Genomic DNA, 18,990 nt, shown 5'->3' with positions numbered 1-18,990 from the left:
ATACAGTAAAAGATTACTAGTTGTACAAAAAAACCCCACTAAAATATGACCCAGAGATAATAACAACCAAACAAAACAGAACAAACAAATAAAACCTCAACAGAAGGAGAAACTGAGATGACTCACATAGTGTAATTAACAAACAAGAGCTTTAAAGTAACCATTATAAATATGTTTGAGAACTTAAAAGAAAAGATTGTCATAATGAATACATAGACAGGGTCAGGGGATGCTTCAGCAGGGAAATGAAACTTGAAAGAGAAATGGAAATTCTAGAACTGCAAAATATATTTGAGATGAAAATTCACTGATTGGATTTCACAGAAGTTTGGAGTGCAGATAAAGGGTCAGTGAAGTTGAAAATACAACAAAAGAGGGGTGCCTGGGTGGCTCAGTCGGTTAAGCTTCCGATTTCAGCTCAGGTCATGATCTTGCAGTTTGTGAGTTTGAGCCCCACGTTGGGCTCTGAGCTGACAGCTCAGAGCCTGGAGCCTGCTTTGGATTCTGTGTCTCCCTCCCTCTCTGCCTATCCCCTGCTCACATTCTGTCTCTATCTCTCTCAAAAATAAACAAACATTAAAAAAAAAAAAAAGAAAAAACATCAAAAGAAATTATTTAGTCTCAAAATCAAAAAGAATAAAAAAGCCAAAAACATAAACAGAGACTCAGCAATATGTAGAACAACACTAAGAGTCCTAGAATATGTGTAACTGAAGTTCCAGATAGAAGAGAGAGAGAATCATGACTGAAAAATATCTGAAGAAACACTGGTTGAAAATTATCTGAATTTGGTGAGAATCATCAACTTACAGGTTCAAGATATTCAGGTAAATGCAGTTAGAATAAATACAAAGAAAACCATACCTAGACACTAGTCAAACTGCTGAAAACCAAAGACAAAGGGAAAATTTCAGAGAAACAGGGCACATTACATACAAAGTAACAATAATATAAATAATCACTAATCATTCATAAGAAACAATGAAGGCTAGAAGACTAAAGAACATCTTTAGAATGCTGAAATTAAATAAATCAATTCAGAGATGGCTCAAATTCAGAACATATTCTCCAAAGACAAATGTGAAATATATTTTCAGATAAATAAAAGCTGAAAAAATGTATTACTTGCAGACTCATACCAAAAGAGGTATTCAAAAAAATCATTCAAGGTGAAGAGAAATAATTTCTGACAGAAACTTAGATATTCATGAAGAAAGGAAGAGCATCAACAATGATAAATGTGACTAAAAAAAAACCAAAAACAAAAAAATCCCTCTTTGTTTCCTCTCTGGATTTCATTAATAAACAGCTGATTTTGTATTTGTTTTTAAAAGACAAGGAACTATTTAATATAAAATATAACACTGTACTGTGGGACTTATAAGAAGTAAAACATGAGAACAATGGCACATTAGCACAAAGGATAAGGTACTAACTGGTATTAAGTTGTTAACGGTTTATTTTATAAAAAGTGGTATAATTTTAACTGTAAGAAGACTCAAAGATTCATAGTAAATCACTAGAAACAACAAGCAAACAAAATACAAAAAAGCATAGTTAACATGCCAGTAGAATAATTCAAATGGAAGACTGAAAAAGGACTGAAAAGGAGACAGTAAAATGATCAGTGGTTGCCATGGGTCAGGGAAGGAGTGATGAACAGATAAGACACAGAGGATTTTTAGCACGGCGAAAATACTCTGTATGATTCCTAATGATGGATATATGTTACCATACATTTGTCCAAATCCATAGAATGTACAATACTTAGAGTAAACACTAAGGGAAACTATGAACTTTGGGTCATTATGATATGTCAAGATAGGTTCATCCATTGCAACAAATGTACCACTCTGGTGGGGTATGTTGACAACAGGAAAGGCCGTGCATGTGTGGGGGAAAGGGCAATCCCTGTATCTTTCCCTCAAATTTACTGTGAATCTTACTGCTCTAGAGAAATAAAACTGTAATAATAATAATAATAATAATAACAATAACTAAAAACAGAAGAAAAAATAGCAAATTGTAAGACTTAAGCCCATCAAATTCAATAATGACCTTAAATATAAACAAATTAAATAATTCAAATAAAATCACAGATTCAGCATGGATAGAGTTGAAATCAATGAAATACAAAACAGATACAATAAAGACAATTTACAAAGCCAAGGATTAATCATTCAAAAAGATCAATAAAATTGATAAACCCCTAGTAAGACTGATGAACGAAGAGAGAAAACAAAAATACCAGTATTTGGATTGAAAGAGGGAATTTTACTATAGATATTACTCACATTAAGAGAATAATAAAAGACTGTCGTAAATAACTTAATTCCAATAAACTTAAAAACAGATAAAATGAATAAATTTCTTGAAAGACACACACTACTAAAATTTACTCAAGAACAAATAGAAAACCTAAATACTAGTATAGCTAATAAAGAAACTATATTTATAACCAACGACCTTCTCATGAAGAAAAATTCAGTCCCAAATGGTTTCACTGCTAACTCTTTCAAACACTTAAAGAAAAATTAAAATAATTTTATACAAAATAGGATAAGCAGAGTTGGAAAGAGTGGCCCCAAATTTATTTTATGAGGTGGCATCATACCCTGACAAAGATTTGAACATAAATGCAAAAATTCTTAATAAAATATTAGCAAATTAAATCCAGCAATATGTAAAAGAGATAATAAATCATGATTAAGTAGAATTTATCTCAGGAATATAACATTAATTTAACTTGTGAAATCAGGCAAGGTAATTCACTATATAACAAAACAAAGGGGAAAAAAACATGATCATCACAATAGATTCAGAAACTGGTTTTAACAAAATTCAATACCCACTCACGTTAAAAGCTCACAGGAAACTAGTAATAGAAGGGAACCTCCTCAGTGTGATAAGGGGCACTTAAAAAGAGCCTGTAGGACATCATACTTATTCCCCTAAGAGTGAAGAACAAGGCAAGGGATGTCTACTCTTACCATCACTTATCAACACACTTCTGCAGGTAAAGAAATAGAAAGTATCAGATTGGAAAAGAATACGTAATGCTATTTGTATTCATAGATAATGTAATTGTTTACATAGAAAATCCTAAGGAACCTGCAAGATAATTACTAAAACTAATAAGTGAATTTAGCAATACTGCATTATACAATATAAAAGTACAGAAATCAATTGTATTCCTATATACTAGCAGCAGACAACTAGAAAATCATTTTTTTAGGTTTTCATTCATAATAGCATCAGAAAATAAAACACTTACAAATAGATAGAACCAAAAAAGTATGCAAGACCTCTACACTAAAAACAATACATTTTTGAGTTAAAGAAGACCTAAATAAATGGGGGAATACACCATGTTCGTAGATCAAAAGAGGCCAAATTGTTAAGATATTAATTCTTTCCAAATTTATCTACGTATTCAACCCATACTCAAGAAAAAATCTCTGAAAGACAATTTCTTTTAGAAATTGACAACTTGATTTTAAAATTTACATAAAAAATAAAGCAATAAGAACAGCCAAAACAAACTTGAAAAAGTTGGAGGATTCACACTACTCAATTTCAAGATTTACAGTACAAATACTTTGTAACATTTGTAAAAAAAAAAAAAAACAAAAAAAACCTAGACTTAAAAAGACAGCATGACATAGGCAAATCGACCACTAGAACAGAATTTGAGAGTCCAGAATTAAACCTGCACATATATGTTCAATTTTCAATAAAGACTTGGGCTGTTAAAGTGGGAAATGATAGTCTTTTCAACAAGTAGTACTAAAACAAGTGGATAAATATGCGGAAAAAAGTGAGCCTTGACCTCTTATCACATACTACTCCCAACAATTAATTTGAGATGAATCATAACAAACCACAAGCAAAAACTCAATGAATACATAACAGAATATTTTGGTAACATTGGAATAAGCAAAGATTCTTAGATACAGCATATAAAGCACTATATATATATATATATATATATATATATAAGAAAAATGATAAGATTAACTTTACCAAATTAAGACTCTGCTCATCACAAGTCATTGTTAAAAAATGAAATGTCAAAGCCCAGACTGGGAAGAAATATTCAGAATACACATATCTGACAAGAACTCATATCAAGAATAGATGAAGAACTACAGAAAAATATCAATCTAATTTTAAAAATGGCAAAAGACATGAGCACTTTACAAAAGATATAGTTGTCTTTTGATAACAATGAACACATGAGAAGGTATTCCATATCATTAGTCATCAGGAAAATACAAATGAAAGTCACAGTGGATACCGCTTTCTACACACTGGAATGGCTTACAACACTAAACATTGGCAAGAATATGGAGCAACTGGAACTCTTAATATATTGGTGGTGAATGTGTCAAATGGTGTAACCATTTTGGAAATGGCTTGGCAGTTTCTTATAAGGTAAAATATATACTTACCAGTGACTCAGGATTTCCACTCGTAGGTACTTACCCAAAACAAATAAAAACTTTGTCCAGAAATAGATTTATGCAAGAATATCATAGCAGTTTTATTCATAATAACCAAATAATGAAAATAACTGGAGAATGGACAAATTGTAGTACTTTCATGCAAAGGGACATTATTCAAAATAAAATTGTTTTAACACTTAGTTTTTTAAAAAAGCAAAAACCAAGAACCAAAATAAAGTAGAAAACCAAAGAAACAAAAGTGATTTTCCCTGAAGGTTTTTTTTTTTTCCTCTGTGGACCTAGCATACTCTGGCCATTGTGAACTCAAAAAGTTGGTCTCCTTGACTAAAATAATGATGATGATAATGATGATAAATATATATGTATATATGTATATATATTCAGTAGGGCAAAAAGCATCTTGGTAAAAAGCAACATAAATATATACCATTGGGTTGCTTGATAATCACAGTATTTTAGGCTACTTCAGTCTATCAACAGAATAGTTGATTTTCACATGTGGGATTCTGGAAAGAGTTACATGATACAGTTAATAGTCCCTTATTTGGGTTAATAGAAATAATGGTAATGAGTGCATCAGAAACAAAAATATAGAAGATGAAGGAATTTTAGAAGGGGGCTTGAAAAATTAGGAAAGATGGAGGGTATTAATTTCATCATGTTTATCCCATCAGATCTTACTATTGTAGAAATCCAACTCACTGTGCTGTAGGAATGGCTGACAACTGTCTGTCTATGATTATGGAAGTTCCGCTAACTTCACATTCCTGCTTATTGCCAGAAAGTGAATTTACTTTCATCATATGAAGGCTGCTTGGAATTCAGATTTGATTTCTTCTCACAAAAACAAAACAAAATAAAACACAAAACAATTTTACTATCCTAGTGGTTTACTTGGCAGGAAAATACATTCCATGGCTGAACAAGAGTCTTAATCATTAGGGTGATGTGTTCATCTTCTGAGAAGGGATGCCAGGGGTAAAGACTATGGTTTGTTCTTTGTGTCTTTTATACAAGATTAGCTGGATAGGTTAGCAAAGAAACCTATTGATGGGTGCCATGATTTGAAGAAGGCAAATACAAAATATGGATGCATAGGTCTTCTGAGCTAGAGCCTGGTATAAAAATAGGAAACAGTGGCACGAGAACAAAAGATAAATTACCTGTGGTACTTTGATTAAGGTGTTAATTCTTCATTTGTTCAATGTGGGGGAAGTCCATAGGTAAATTTTCATTTCCTTGATTTCATCTTAAAGTTCCTTAATCCCACTAAAAACAACTACCTTACTTAAGTTGAATCTAAAGTTCAACTATTGAACTTTATAGCAAGTAATTCACTGAATAAACTAGATAGATAAGTAGATGATAGATAGATGACAAATGGATAGATAGATAGATAGATAGATAGACAGATAGGAATAGTATACACATAATGAAAAAATTCCATTGGGAATTTGGGAAACAGACATTTCACTAGACTAAACTGGAGGTCAGTTTCCAGGACAGACATACCATGTGTTTTAAGTAGTTTTACACACAATAATATTTACAAAGTGCTTTCAGTAAATACATTATCTGAATTCTCCTCACAATGGTTTGAAATCGATAGGAGGGTAGATATATTTGCCTCACTTGACAGATGAGCAAACCAAGGCTCAGAGAGGTTGTGCTACCTTCCTCTGTAATAACCAGTTAACGATATACTGCTAATAAGGAGTGGAGCCAGATCTAGAACTTAGGCCGTCTGACTTTCAGTCGAGTTCACTTCCCCTACCCGAAAGCTACCCCAGTCACTGATTATTTCAGTGATCTGAAATAACAGAATGTCAAAGCCCACCATTCCCTGGCAGGAACATTATTTTCCCCCTGTAAGGATGCCATTTCTCTGCCACAGCTAAGCACGTTAGAGGAGTCCATTACCAGTTATGAAGTTCATGCCACTGTCTAATTGGTCTCTGAAATACTGCCCCACCAAAGATGCAAAGAAAGCACGAAGGACTGAAATTATAGCAGGAGTTAAAATGATGCTGTATTAATACATTCCTTAGTTGCGGGATTATGAGCAAGTGTTATTGTGGAGAAGGCTTCTATTTTTTTCCTATTGGAAACTCCATTCTCTTTAAAAGATCAACAAGAAGAACCAAAAGGGAATTCCCTAAGGTCAGCTCTGAGGAAACATAAACCTCTAATTCAATAACTCTGCTACTGCTCTGAAAAAAGGCTTTATTATTGCAACATCCATATGGAGCCAATTGGACATTAATGACTAATCAATCCCTCCCCTTTCTATTCTACTTAAAGTGTCACAAACCATGTTTAGATTAGCCCATTTCCTGCTTAGGATTGCTCAAGATGTCTTTTGTTCTTTCAGGACCAGCCTGATGGAGGCAGCTTAAACAAACACACGACCAGAGTGGCGCAGGAGTTATAAAGTGCCATATGTGAATGAACAAAGGGGCTATACTAAAGCCTTTTGTGGTATTTGTTAATGTTTTTCATCTGAGCTTAAAAAGGCTTAATGACTTTGTGGTGAGCTGATGCATGTGGCTCGTGGCTTTGCAAAATGAAGGAAATTCTAACCAGTGATATACCAGTCTGTATTTTCAAGAGTCTCTTGCTTTCAGTTTGGTGCCCGTGTTTACTTTTTTTTTTTTTTTAATTCTCAAGTTATATTTGCTTTACACAGATAGCTAAACAGAGCCCTTTATCTTGTTTCAACTGTAGGATCCAAGGGCAACTGGGATAACTTATGTGATTCTTTCTTTTTAATGACTTGAAAGTAGCAGAGAACATCAAATATTCTACTTATTATCTGTTTGCTATTTGTATGCACAGGAGGACAGCTTACAAGCTGTTGAGCCCAGGCAAAAAGACATCATTTAAGTCTGAACCAGAGACCACTGTGGATGAAATAAGACAATAATAGGTTCTGGCTTCCTAAGTTTTCAGGAGCACCAGGCTCAGATTCAAGTAGATTCCCTTGGAGAATACAGAAGCTGGTAAAAAGCTGGTAGACTAAATAATTCATGTTGCTCAGCGGCTTCTGGCTTCATCCAACTCAATATACTACCATAGACTCTACGTGAAATTAAGGAGCACAAACCAAGATGAAGCAAATCTCAGAATTAGTTAACAAAGATACTACTAAATCCATCCTCTTGTTTCCATCCTTATTACTCATCGATTGCCTTGGCCTCACTGTCTCTGCTGGACTGTTAGAAATACTAGCCTTCTAACTGATGTGCTTACTTCCAGATTTGAGTCTCCAGTCCCTACTTACATACTTCTTCCTAATTTCAGCCAGAGTATACCATCACAAATGCAATTCTGACCAGACTACTCTATATGTAAAAGTTTTCAATGGTTCCCCGATGCCCAAAAGATGAAGTCCTAGGCTCTCCCTGACCTGGTCCTCTACCTATGTCTCCAGTCCCATCTTTGGCTTCTCCACTTAAAACTTTGTTTGATTTATAATATTGAACTACTTTTAGTTATCCATACCCCATGTTGTTTCATACTAAGCATTCAGTCTTTTCTTTTCCTAGAATTTTCTGTCCACCTTTAAAATCACTTATTCTTCGACTCAGGACAGTCTTCTCTAGGCAGTCCTGCCTAGTGTATCAGTTTGGGCTAAGTTTTTTAGGCTCCCATGGCATCCTATGCATACCTTTATTTTAACATTTACCATGTTTTACCCAAATTATCAATTGTGTGTGCCCACCTTCTTCACAAGACTGTGCACCCCAAAAGGGGCAGGGACGCTTCCCCAAGGTCTGGTACACAAGTGGGCATATGGTAAGTCCTCAAATGTCACAATGGAGAGAAGTAGACATCTTCAACTGTGAAAATTTTAGAGTGAGACTCAGATGGCTACCTGTTGCATTAGAAACTGATAATTTCTGAAACTGGATTTTGTATAAATCCTATTTTATTTCTTATATTCTGTTAAATACCTTGCCTTACTTGAGCATCTGTAAAATAATAAGGCTTTGAAGGGAAAATATACCCATAGTTGTTTGGGACTCAGAGATCATTGGTTCCGAGCTTAGTTCTTTTATTGACTTGTCCTGTTATACAGTCCTGAAATCCCAGCTTCCTCACTTCCTGGGTAATCTTGAAAGGATGAGTTTTTTTGGAAATATTAAATCTGAAAGCTATTCTAACATTGTAGGGTGTGCATAAATGCATACAACTGAAGCAGGTATTCAAACAGACCTATGATGGGAGCTTCCCTAGATAGCAGAGTCATTAGGAAATAGATGAAACATGCTCATAGAATCAGAGAATTTTAACACAAGAAGGATATTAAAGATCATCTAATTCACACTCCTTACTCCACATGAGGAAACTGAGATTTACAGAGGTTAAGTTGTCCAGGTCTCACAGTTAGTAACTGGCAAATATCACAAGAAACTCAGATGCAGCTATCTCTTAAGTTTCACACTTGCCATCAGAAGAAATGTCTAAAACGGTCAACTGAATTGCTTCAATAGCATCTAGACTTGGCTTTTAAAACTCCACAAAATTCATTTAATTGGTTTCTCTTCTCCATTTCATTTGTTTCAGGGAATTTTCCTTTTATTAGAATGAGAGATGCAGATACTGGGTGCAGTAGTAACTAAATTTTTTATTAGGTTATTGTATGGAAATCATATTAGAAGGATTTTGGCCACTCAACTCATTTCCATAATCTGCCAAAACTTCTTTGCCCCGAGAATCCGGTGAAAGTATTTGAAAGGTACTTAATATGTGTATGGTTTGAAAGATTTAAAAAACTTTCAAAAGTTTCTATTTCTTGGGGTGCCTGGGTGGCTCAGTTGGTTAAGCATCTGACTCTCGGTCTCAGCTTGGGTCATGATCCCACAGTTCATGGGTTCAAGCCCGGTGTCAGGTTCTGTGCGACAGTGCAAAGCCTGCTTGGGATTCTCTCTCTCTCTTCTTTTCTCTGCCCCTCCCCTGTACTCTTTTTCTCTCTCCTTTTCAAAATAAATAAATAAGCTTAAATAAAAGTTTCTAGTTCTCTTTTTTTTTCTTCTTTTTAATGAAAACCAACAGGGAAAAGCTACTCCAACAAAAGCAACCTACTCAATCAGCTCATCTTGTAGAAAAATGGGAGTCAGTGTGGCTTAGATCTGGGTTTTAACTCTATATTTGATCTTCCCTAAGTTGGGAAAATTATTTCCTTTCTCTAAAATGGTAATCTCGTCTCCTTACAAAAGAGAGTTAATCATTTCTACTTGGCAGGATCCTTGTAAAGATTAAATGGGAATGTAAAATTTCTTAGCTCAGTGGCTGGATCCCAGGAACCACTCACTAAACAGTAGTCGCCCGTAGAAATAGTAGCAGTAATAATGGCAAGAGAGAAGTAATAGAGTCTATTCCAGTACCTAGGACATATCAAGTGCTTTCAACTCATATTTGTTCCCTTTCCAGTCTTTCCCCACACCTGAGTGATGTGTCCTCTACTACATAGTCCTGTCCTTCAGTGGGTCGTTATAAAACGACCCACAAGTTAGCTAGGGAGTGTAATTTACTACTTAATGGAGTGTCCTCTGCCCCAAAGTTAAAAATATTTAAAACAGTCTCTATGATAAAAAGCTAAAATGTACTGAATATGCATAGGACCTAACCTCAAAAGACCATCTCATATCCCCCAGTTCCCACATGTGGAAACTATAACCTGACTATGCTGCTCAGTCCTAGCCAGAATTTATGGATCAGATTTTTATAAAGGACTCATCGGAATAACAAAGGATTAGGATTCTTGATCGAGATACTGTAATAAATGAAGGGCAAGGTAGTTTCAGGGACATTTGACAATTGTTTTTCTTTTTCCTCTACTAGTAGTTCTTTAAGTCTGCAACATGGAGTAGACTTTTCCATTTTGTCCTCAGGTATGATTGGCCTTCCCAGTGAAAAGTGAGCTTATATTGAAGCAGCACAAAATGATTTCTCTCCCATGAAATATATATGTAAACCAGTAAACTGCAATTTGTATTTTTAGTATAAATTTAAAATGGTTGAATACATTGCTTATGAAATTATCTCTGGGGCTGAGACTTGGGATATTAAGTTTTAGTTCGGAGTTACTTCTTTACAGCCTACTCCTAAATTTAACAGTCTACAGTATAATGCAAATGTCAATGGATTCTTACACACTTGCTTCCCTCTGGTACCAAGACCCAATATGGGGCATCATGTCTACGGTAAGTATTCATTGAACAAAAACAACTGAAAAAAACCCTCTCCACTAGTAAGTACAAGAGAGAACAATCTGTTAGACATCCATCAGTCCCATCAGACTAAGTGAAATCATACTTTAATGAGTAATATACCCAGGAAGAAAAGAAGTGTTTTTAATATGACTTGAATGAAAACCCTCCCAACACATACTCAGCTCTCTGATGATGTTATATGAAAAGACGCCCATTGAACATCCGCCCGGAAACGATATTAAACAAAACACAAGAATAAAGAGATTAACAGATTGCCCAGACTAAATGAACTGCTGCTTTTCCATTATTTTTAACTTCTGTAGTCTAAGTCAATCTTGAACAATTAAAGGTTAATGGCTGTTTATTTGGTAGCAAAGTTCAAATTCTTGAGCCTGGCATTCAAGGCCATTCACAATATGGAACCCAGGTATTTCTATAACCTGCTCAATTCCATAAGTATTTACTGAGTATGAATATATGCACGACTTTTGCTGGGCTTGGTAGGGAACACAAGGGTGAGGAAAGTCATTCTTCCCTTCTGGAACTTTGTTATGAATATCTGTATGCTTTACTGTTCCTGCATCTGCTTGGATTATTCCCTCAACTGAAAGTTCTTCCCCTTCTCTTTGCTCATCCAAACCTGGGCTTATCTCTACCTATATTTCTGTCAGGACTCCAACGATCACTGTTTTTCACAGAGCACTGTAGCTTCCTCCTCTAAATAGCACTTTTATTTTTCTGTTTCTCTAATGATGCACTTGAACATGTAACACCTTAGGTTGCTTTGCTTTCTGTGTGTGCTAATATTATAATCCCAACCACATTACTAGCTCTTGGACACTAGAGTGAAGTCCATCTTTTAAGAAATCCTTCGCTCCGTGCCCATATGTGCTGTACACATAAGAGGTAATCAACAAATTATAACTTAAACATGAAGGTAAAATGGAAGATTGGGGGCCCCCGAACATGGGCAGATCCTGCTTAGAAAGGCCTGGCTATTGGTACTGGCAATTCAGTCTACAAAGAACTATTGCTAAAGAGTACGAAATGACAGGTAGTGGGCACAAGCAAACAGTGTTAGACAAGCAGAGTAAAACGAAACAATGAATATGAAAGAAGGATATATGCAAAAATAAAAATATCTTAAAGAAAAAAGCTAAGAAGTCAATAAGAGAAAATGAGAAAGAGCTAGCTAGGTGGTTATCAACTTTTTGAAATAATTATAAGCACAATTATCAGAACTTGAAAAAAAGGAAAGGACCAATTGGGGGGTGGGGCGGGGGGAAGTTTGGCAGAAAGAGTTTAAAAAGTATTCCAAATTGGCCTGGTGCTCTTTAAATTCCACCAGCTTAATGTTGGGCTGAATTCAATAGCCTGTAGACAGCAAGTCAAATGTCTCTTGCTGCCAAGAGAAGATGATTCTGGGACAGGTAACCAGACAAGGTCCATATCCGAAGGGCTACATAGTCAGTCCAAACATGACAGAGAGACCTCTATCAGCCAGGGTTTACTCTAATATATGTGAAGTAGACATACATAATACTGAGGAAGCATGGACTGATTTTGCAGTCCCACTGGGACCATACGCTGGCTGCTCTTATCTTGGGTCTAATTTTCATGGAAGATGTTGTTAATCTTTTGTGGCCCAGTTTCTGAGACAAGTTGGGGAAGTCCTTCTGTGTAATTCAGTAATAGCAGAGACAAGCATTTCTTGACTAGGGTGGATGATATTCAATCAGAAAACTAGACTGTGTGTGTGTGTGTGTGTGTGTGTGTGAGTGTGTGTGCGTGTGATGGTGGTAGTAATGGCAGCGGCGTTGGTTATGTGTGTGTATATATATATATATATATATATATATATATATATATATATATATTGCCATCGACACTTCTTTAGAGAAGAAGCCAGGCCAGTGAGAAACCAGCTACTGGCCAGAGCTAGGTTCCTCAGTAAAGGAAGGCTAGCTCTTTTGGCTTTCTAGCTTAAGCAACTCTGAGAAGCAGGTTGAGTTCCCTTTATGAAGTATTAGGGGATGGAGTTATACAAGAATCTTGACATTTCACTCTCTTGCCCCATCAGGACTATCCATCACTTGGAGAGTTCAATGGAAATTGTTTTCCACCAACATTAAAAGTTATTTGGGAGCTTTTAAGACACAGCAAATATATTTCTTTAAGAGAAGTTTATTTGCTTGTTTAAGAGAGCGGTACTTTATATATAGTGCTGATATAAACTGGTGCACAGGATCCTCTAAAACTGTTTATATCCACAGTAAAATACATTTTTGTGATACTCATACAACAGAGTTAGTCCAGAGCCAAGGGCTTTGTGAACTCTGCTTATCTCCCAGCCTGTGGCTGTTACTCACTCCTCATCAGGCCTTGGGCCTCCCGGGCTACTGATCCTGGTTTCAGATCCCAGCCTGCTGGTTCTATAGAAAATGCTTTGCCTATTCATTTCTCTAAGATTCCTGGAAACACTGTTTTAGGCAGCTATGGAAGGTCAGACCCATAAGCACAGCTCTGATCAGTGCTCCCTTCTGATTTATCTCAGTCTTTTTTTTAATATATAGGATTCCTCATCTTATCTGCCTAATATGTACTCTAGTGTTTGGATTCCTTCGTAAGCAAGGACATGTCATTATAGAGATGGGATATTTCTATAATAATTTCATTTCTTTAAAGGATGGTGTAGTCCAGAATTGATACTTGTTACATTCTAGTTGACTTAAAGGTGAATGATTTCAATTACATGGCAGTATAATAAGACAGTTAAAAAACTGCCAACTAGAAATAACCTAGACCAACTTCCTTAGCTACAGATGAGAACACTCAGGAATGGAAAGTGACCCGCCAAGTGTGGCACAACTGGAATTTAAGTCTCCTAGTCCGTGAGCAAATATCTGAAGGGGTGTCATGTGGAGAAATGGTAAGCTTTATTTTTTGGAACCTAAAAGTCAGACTAGAGCCACTGGGTAGAGGTTATAAGGAAACAGAGACAAATTCTGGCTCCCAATAACAAAGAATTAATAATTAGAATTGGAATGAGCTTCTCAAGAAGTAGCTTTCTGTTAATAGACTAATAGGTGCGTTTGAACAGAATGGAGATGGTTAGGGTTCTATGAAGGGATTTCTTGGCTGGAACTGTGATTTTGATGATGTCACTCCTTTATTCCAATTCTGAGAATCTAAGTGTTGCATGGGAAGCACTGTACTCTGGACTTGAAATAATAATGACTTTCATATTCCAAAGTATAAGCAGTTGTAGCCCTTACACCCCACCCTAGATTACACTACAGCCCCCCCTATGCTGCCTTGAATGAGCCATGTATCTTCAAACCATCTTCCCTTTCCACCAGGAATAAGAAGGACCCAGGGAGGGGAAAGGGAATGAGAAAAGTTTCACAGGTTTATCAGAGTGCGAATCAAAAGGTAAGCAGAATTTTTAAGAGAAAAACATTAGTATTAAGTGGTGCATTTTAAAAAAAAAAAAAAGAGGAAACGTTGCAGTCTCTCTCATTGGTCTACAGTCAGAGAGCTTAAGCTGACAATAATAGAGCTAACCTGAGGTATAAAACATAGAAGCAATCAGAAGTTTGCCAAAAAATAAAGCTTTCAGAAAGGTTAAGGCCATGTTGGCTGGGATCCAATTCACAATTCAGTACAAATCTATAAAAGTCTTCTAAGCAAATCTGAGGATCTGAGAGCAACAGTTCTAAAAGGGACTATTCTGGGTGCACGTATCCATTTCCACTCAAATCAATGCAAGTTTTTTATACATGGAGGACACGTCACCACAGTTTCAACCCAGGGTCCAGAAGTCTGGCCAATGATCATCACCACAGTTTCAACCCAGGGTCCAGAAGGTCTTTTTGGATACAGAGTGTGTTTCTTATAAGAAAGATGATCTGTGCACAATAGCTTCCACTTAGTTTTCAACCAAGGGTCTAGAAGTCTGGCCAATGATCATCCCTTTAGGAGCTCAAATTCCCCGATTCCCCACATCAAAATATGGTTCAGCCTTCCTCTGAGGCTGGGACACAATGATTGAACTGTGGAATTAAAAGAGGTGTTAGGAAAATGTTTTCTTACTCAAGATAGTCTGCAAAATGGAAAAAAAAAAAAGTATCTCTTTAGAGATCCCCAGTGAGAGAGAGAGAAGAAACAGGATAGAAAGAATATGAAAAAGAAGGCAAGTCACAACAGTTATCGCTGGGAGAAGAGAAGGAGAGGAGAGAGAGAGAAAGGAGGGGCCCATCTGTGAAATACAATGAGAGACAGCTGCTCATTAATAAAAAAGAAAAGTTAAAGGGATGTGAAAACTGGATTCAACAAGTGGCACAAATATGCTCTCAAAGGTACCGGTCTCCTCTTTTATTTCTCTGGAAAAAAACTAAGTGGAAGCTATTGTGCATAGATCACCTTTCTTATAAGAAACACACTCTGTGTCCAAAAAGACCTTACTGACAATCTTGGAATTGGAAGGGACCATTTTTAGAGATAATGGAATATAGAACACATCTTTTAAAAGATAAGGAGGCATGAGTCACTTGTTTGCCATCCTTTAGTAAAAGAGCCTTAATCCAAACCTTCCAATAACTGGGCCATCACCCCTCCTACTGTACTTTGCAACCTTGAAATTAGGAGAGTTGGGAGAACCATCGCATCTTGCCTGAAGAGAACAAGGAGAGGGGAAAAGTCGATAAGAAGTTAAACAGCTGTTCATCATTCTTAATACATGGTGACTGACTCCACTAATCAAGTCCTCTCTTCCATGTCCCGCATAGGAGCTAACACATTTTATGTGCTCAGTACATAGTAAGCCTTCAACTGCTTCAAAGTATAACAAGACCTTACACATGTTTCCTAAGCCCCCAGCACCAATGAATTTGTAGATTTATAAATATCATGGTGAACAAGAAATGCTGTCTTGTCATATTCAAGCCAAATAACAGCTGGACTTTAAAAATAAAATTTTGAAGGCATTTGCCTTTTATATTTTTAATTTCTGTTTTCCTGGCTTATGGTTTTGTCATTTGATTTTGATGAGTGTTTAATACACACATGCACAGCTGCCTCTTTGGGTGACCTTTCCCTTGCAGCTTCCATGCTCAGAGCTATGAAGCAGGTCCTCAAGTTGCTTAGTAAGTGATATTGGCATTTTCATGACTGCCAGACATTTTCCTGGGAAGCCCAGCTGGACCAGGCCCTCATCTCCTAGGCTGACGTACGTTAGTCACTTCAGAAGCCTCACAGGAGGATGGGGTGCAAGTGGAAGGAGGGCATAGTCCCTTAAGATTGCTGTTCTGCATTATTCACAATAACCAAGACATGGAAAGCACCTAAGTGTACCTCGATGGATGAATAGACAAAGAAAATGTGATACACACACGCTCCTCTTGAAGGAGTTTTTGTAGATGAATATTATTCATCCACAAGAGAAGAAAATCCTGCCGCTTACAACAACATGCATGGACCTTGAAGACATGCGAAGTGAAACAAATCAGATGGAGAAAGACAAATAATACTGTATGGTCTCAGTTATATGTGGAATCGGAAAAGGAAAAGCTCTGAAACAGAGCAGAGTAGTGGTTTCCAGGGATTAGGGGGAAGGGGAAGGGGAGAGAAGTTGGTCAAAGGGTATAAACTTCTAGTTATAAGATGGATAAGCTCTGGGGAGCTAATGTACAGCATGGAGAGTATAATTAACAATACTGTATTATACACTTGAAAGTTGCTAAGAAAGTAGATCTTAAATTTTCTCATTAAAAAAGAGGCGATCATGGAAGGTGACAGATGTGTTAACTAACCTTGTGGTAATCCTTTCCTAATATACATGTGTACCAAATCATCACATAGTACACATTAAATTTACACAGTGCCATATATCACCATCTGAATAAAGCTGGGAAAAACATTTAAATTGCTGTTCCAAGCCGGAGGAAACATAGACATGATCACACATGGACTGAGAAGAGGTGGCGAGCTAGGCTAGAGCTGCAGAACTCACCTGGCCCTTGAGTTCACCTAAACAGCTCCTGCTCTGAATCTCTGGGCGGCACAACCAAGTCTTGATCTTTTTAACACTTTTCTCAATGACAATTATGCCTGTCTGTCTGTCTGTCTGTCTATACGCATTTCCCTTTTAATCTTCTGTCTTCCTTCGCTAGACTTTAAACTCCAAGAGGTCAAGAACATATCTGTTTTGCTTCCCTCGGTTTATCTAATGTCTAGTTCTGACACACAGTAGATGCTTAAGAAATGTTTTGTTTTCCTTCATTTCATTTTGTTTTGTTGAGACCACACACTGATTGAAGGAGTTTATAAGCTGTAGTTATTCTTTCACTACGGTTCCTTCTTACTCTTTCTGTGAAGGGAAATATGAAGGAGCAAAGTAGAGAAAGTATTATGTGTACCTGTTATCTACTCTGACTTGCATACGAACTGTAACTCCAGCAGGCTTTGCAATCAGCTCTTACTTGAACGGATGCCAGGAAATATCCTAAAGTCAGCAGAAGGCTGCTACCCATCCCAGCAGTCCTCACAAAGGCAGTGTGCTTCTGTCGATATTAGAGCCAGTAACTTGACTCCATTCATGAACTCACAGTCCCCCAAAAGCACATGAGGTCTCAATGGCAACTCTGGGCAAGCTTCTGAAGGGAGGTTTTCACACGCTCCTTAAGCTCCTGGGCCACTACAGCCCTTCTACTATTACACTCATCAGGCATTGCTGCTGTGTGTGACAGGGTAACACGAGAGCTGGTGTATGGCATGACTTGCTATATTTAGGGGAGAGGAAATGGGCCATACTGGGGAAGGTCACAAGGAGTTTGTTCAGAAAAGTGAAGGCACCATGGATTTATCTTATATGCAGGGCATACCGTATAGCACAGTATTTAGAAGCTTGGGTTCTGGAACCAGGCTGCCTGGGATCGACTCTCAGCAATGCACTTACTAGCTATGTGACCTACGACAAGTTACTTAATTACTCTTGTCTTTAATATTCTCATGTGTAAAATGGAAAAGAAATAATACCTTCTTTACAGAGTTGTATAAGGTTTACATGAGACAAAATGTGTAAAAAGCTTCGCACATTCTCTTGCATGTAAGTGCTTCAGAAATGTTTGCTAACAAACAACACAACAACAACAACAAAAAACAAATTAACCATTCCTCTCCCGTTTCATTTTTTCCTTTCATAATGGTTAATAACTCCGATCAGGCTTTTTAATTTACCAGGCACATAATATCATCAATTAATTATTAGCATTATTGAGAGGTAACTGACTATATGTATACCCATTATACAGTCAAGAAGCCAAGTGAAGAAGGAAGAATGATAGATTAAGAAAACTGTCGTAACGAGGGTAGAGTGATAGAACTCTGCACCTCCTAGTCTATGGAAAAATGAACAGACTGAATATTCCAAAGTGATGAAAAATGCTATTTCATTGTGTATGGTCAAAGATTTAGGTACTCTATGGTACAATCTTGCAACAACATTGAGATGGGCCTGGCCTGAATATATTGGTTCCCTAGGCCAAGGAACCTCAACCCTCATGAGGAAAAACCTACACTTCTAAGTGCCTATAAAACGTCAATGTCACTGTGCTCTCGGTACACTTTCTTCAGGAAAGGCAGCAAGTGTATTTCTGGTTTTAAATCCTCTTTATCCCTTCCTTTCCTCCTCCTCCTAATTTTCCTCCTCCTCCTCCTCTTCTTCCTCTTCCCCTTCCTCTTCCCTTTCCTTGCCCCCCCCCCACACACACACAACAATCAGAACTTAACACCTTGTCCCCAGGACTATCATTAACCATTAGTCTCTCCTACTCATATTAAAAAAAAAAATCTGCTTTTTGAATACTCTGTGAAGTGCTTCCTAAAGCCTGTAATTGCTCATCTTTTAGTGTTCATGCCAGGGATTTCTGAACTGCCTGGGACGGCCCCAAGCTATCACCAGAAGTCATGTCCAGTTCAGATGAGGCTATGAAATGTCTCCGCGTGTTTTCGAGGGATTAGGGTCCTGGAAGAAATTCTGCCGGTAAAAGCGATAATAGTAAGATTCTTCTCCTCAAGCTAAAGAAGAACTTTAGCAGGGACCCAAGATGGGCAAAGTATTGTGTTACTCTGAAGAGAACAAATTAATCTTCCCTGACTGGTGGGAGGGATTCTGCCAAAGGAACAGCTAACGGGAAAACCAGTCCTTACTCTGTGATGACACAGTAAATAACCAGGCAACATTACTACTGAAGTGCTGACCCAACTCATAAATTGTACCCAGCCTCTGGAGAGCAATTTCTGCTGATTTG

The 18,990-nt window shown here is 37.0% G+C and overlaps 1 protein-coding gene across 17 annotated transcripts in view; it reads right to left on the bottom strand.

Moving 5' to 3' along the window:
- The window catches only part of SOX6 (SRY-box transcription factor 6), a 626,712-nt gene that overhangs the window by 26,540 nt on the left and 581,182 nt on the right, over positions 1-18,990 (bottom strand). The gene's annotated exons all lie outside the window — the stretch shown is intronic.

This window comes from Herpailurus yagouaroundi, unplaced genomic scaffold (genome assembly GCF_014898765.1).
Source record: "Herpailurus yagouaroundi ecotype Mexico unplaced genomic scaffold, PumYag 187, whole genome shotgun sequence".
NCBI lineage: Eukaryota > Metazoa > Chordata > Mammalia > Carnivora > Felidae > Herpailurus > Herpailurus yagouaroundi.
Note: the sequence above shows the minus strand (reverse complement) of the source record. Positions and strands in the feature narration are given on the sequence as shown.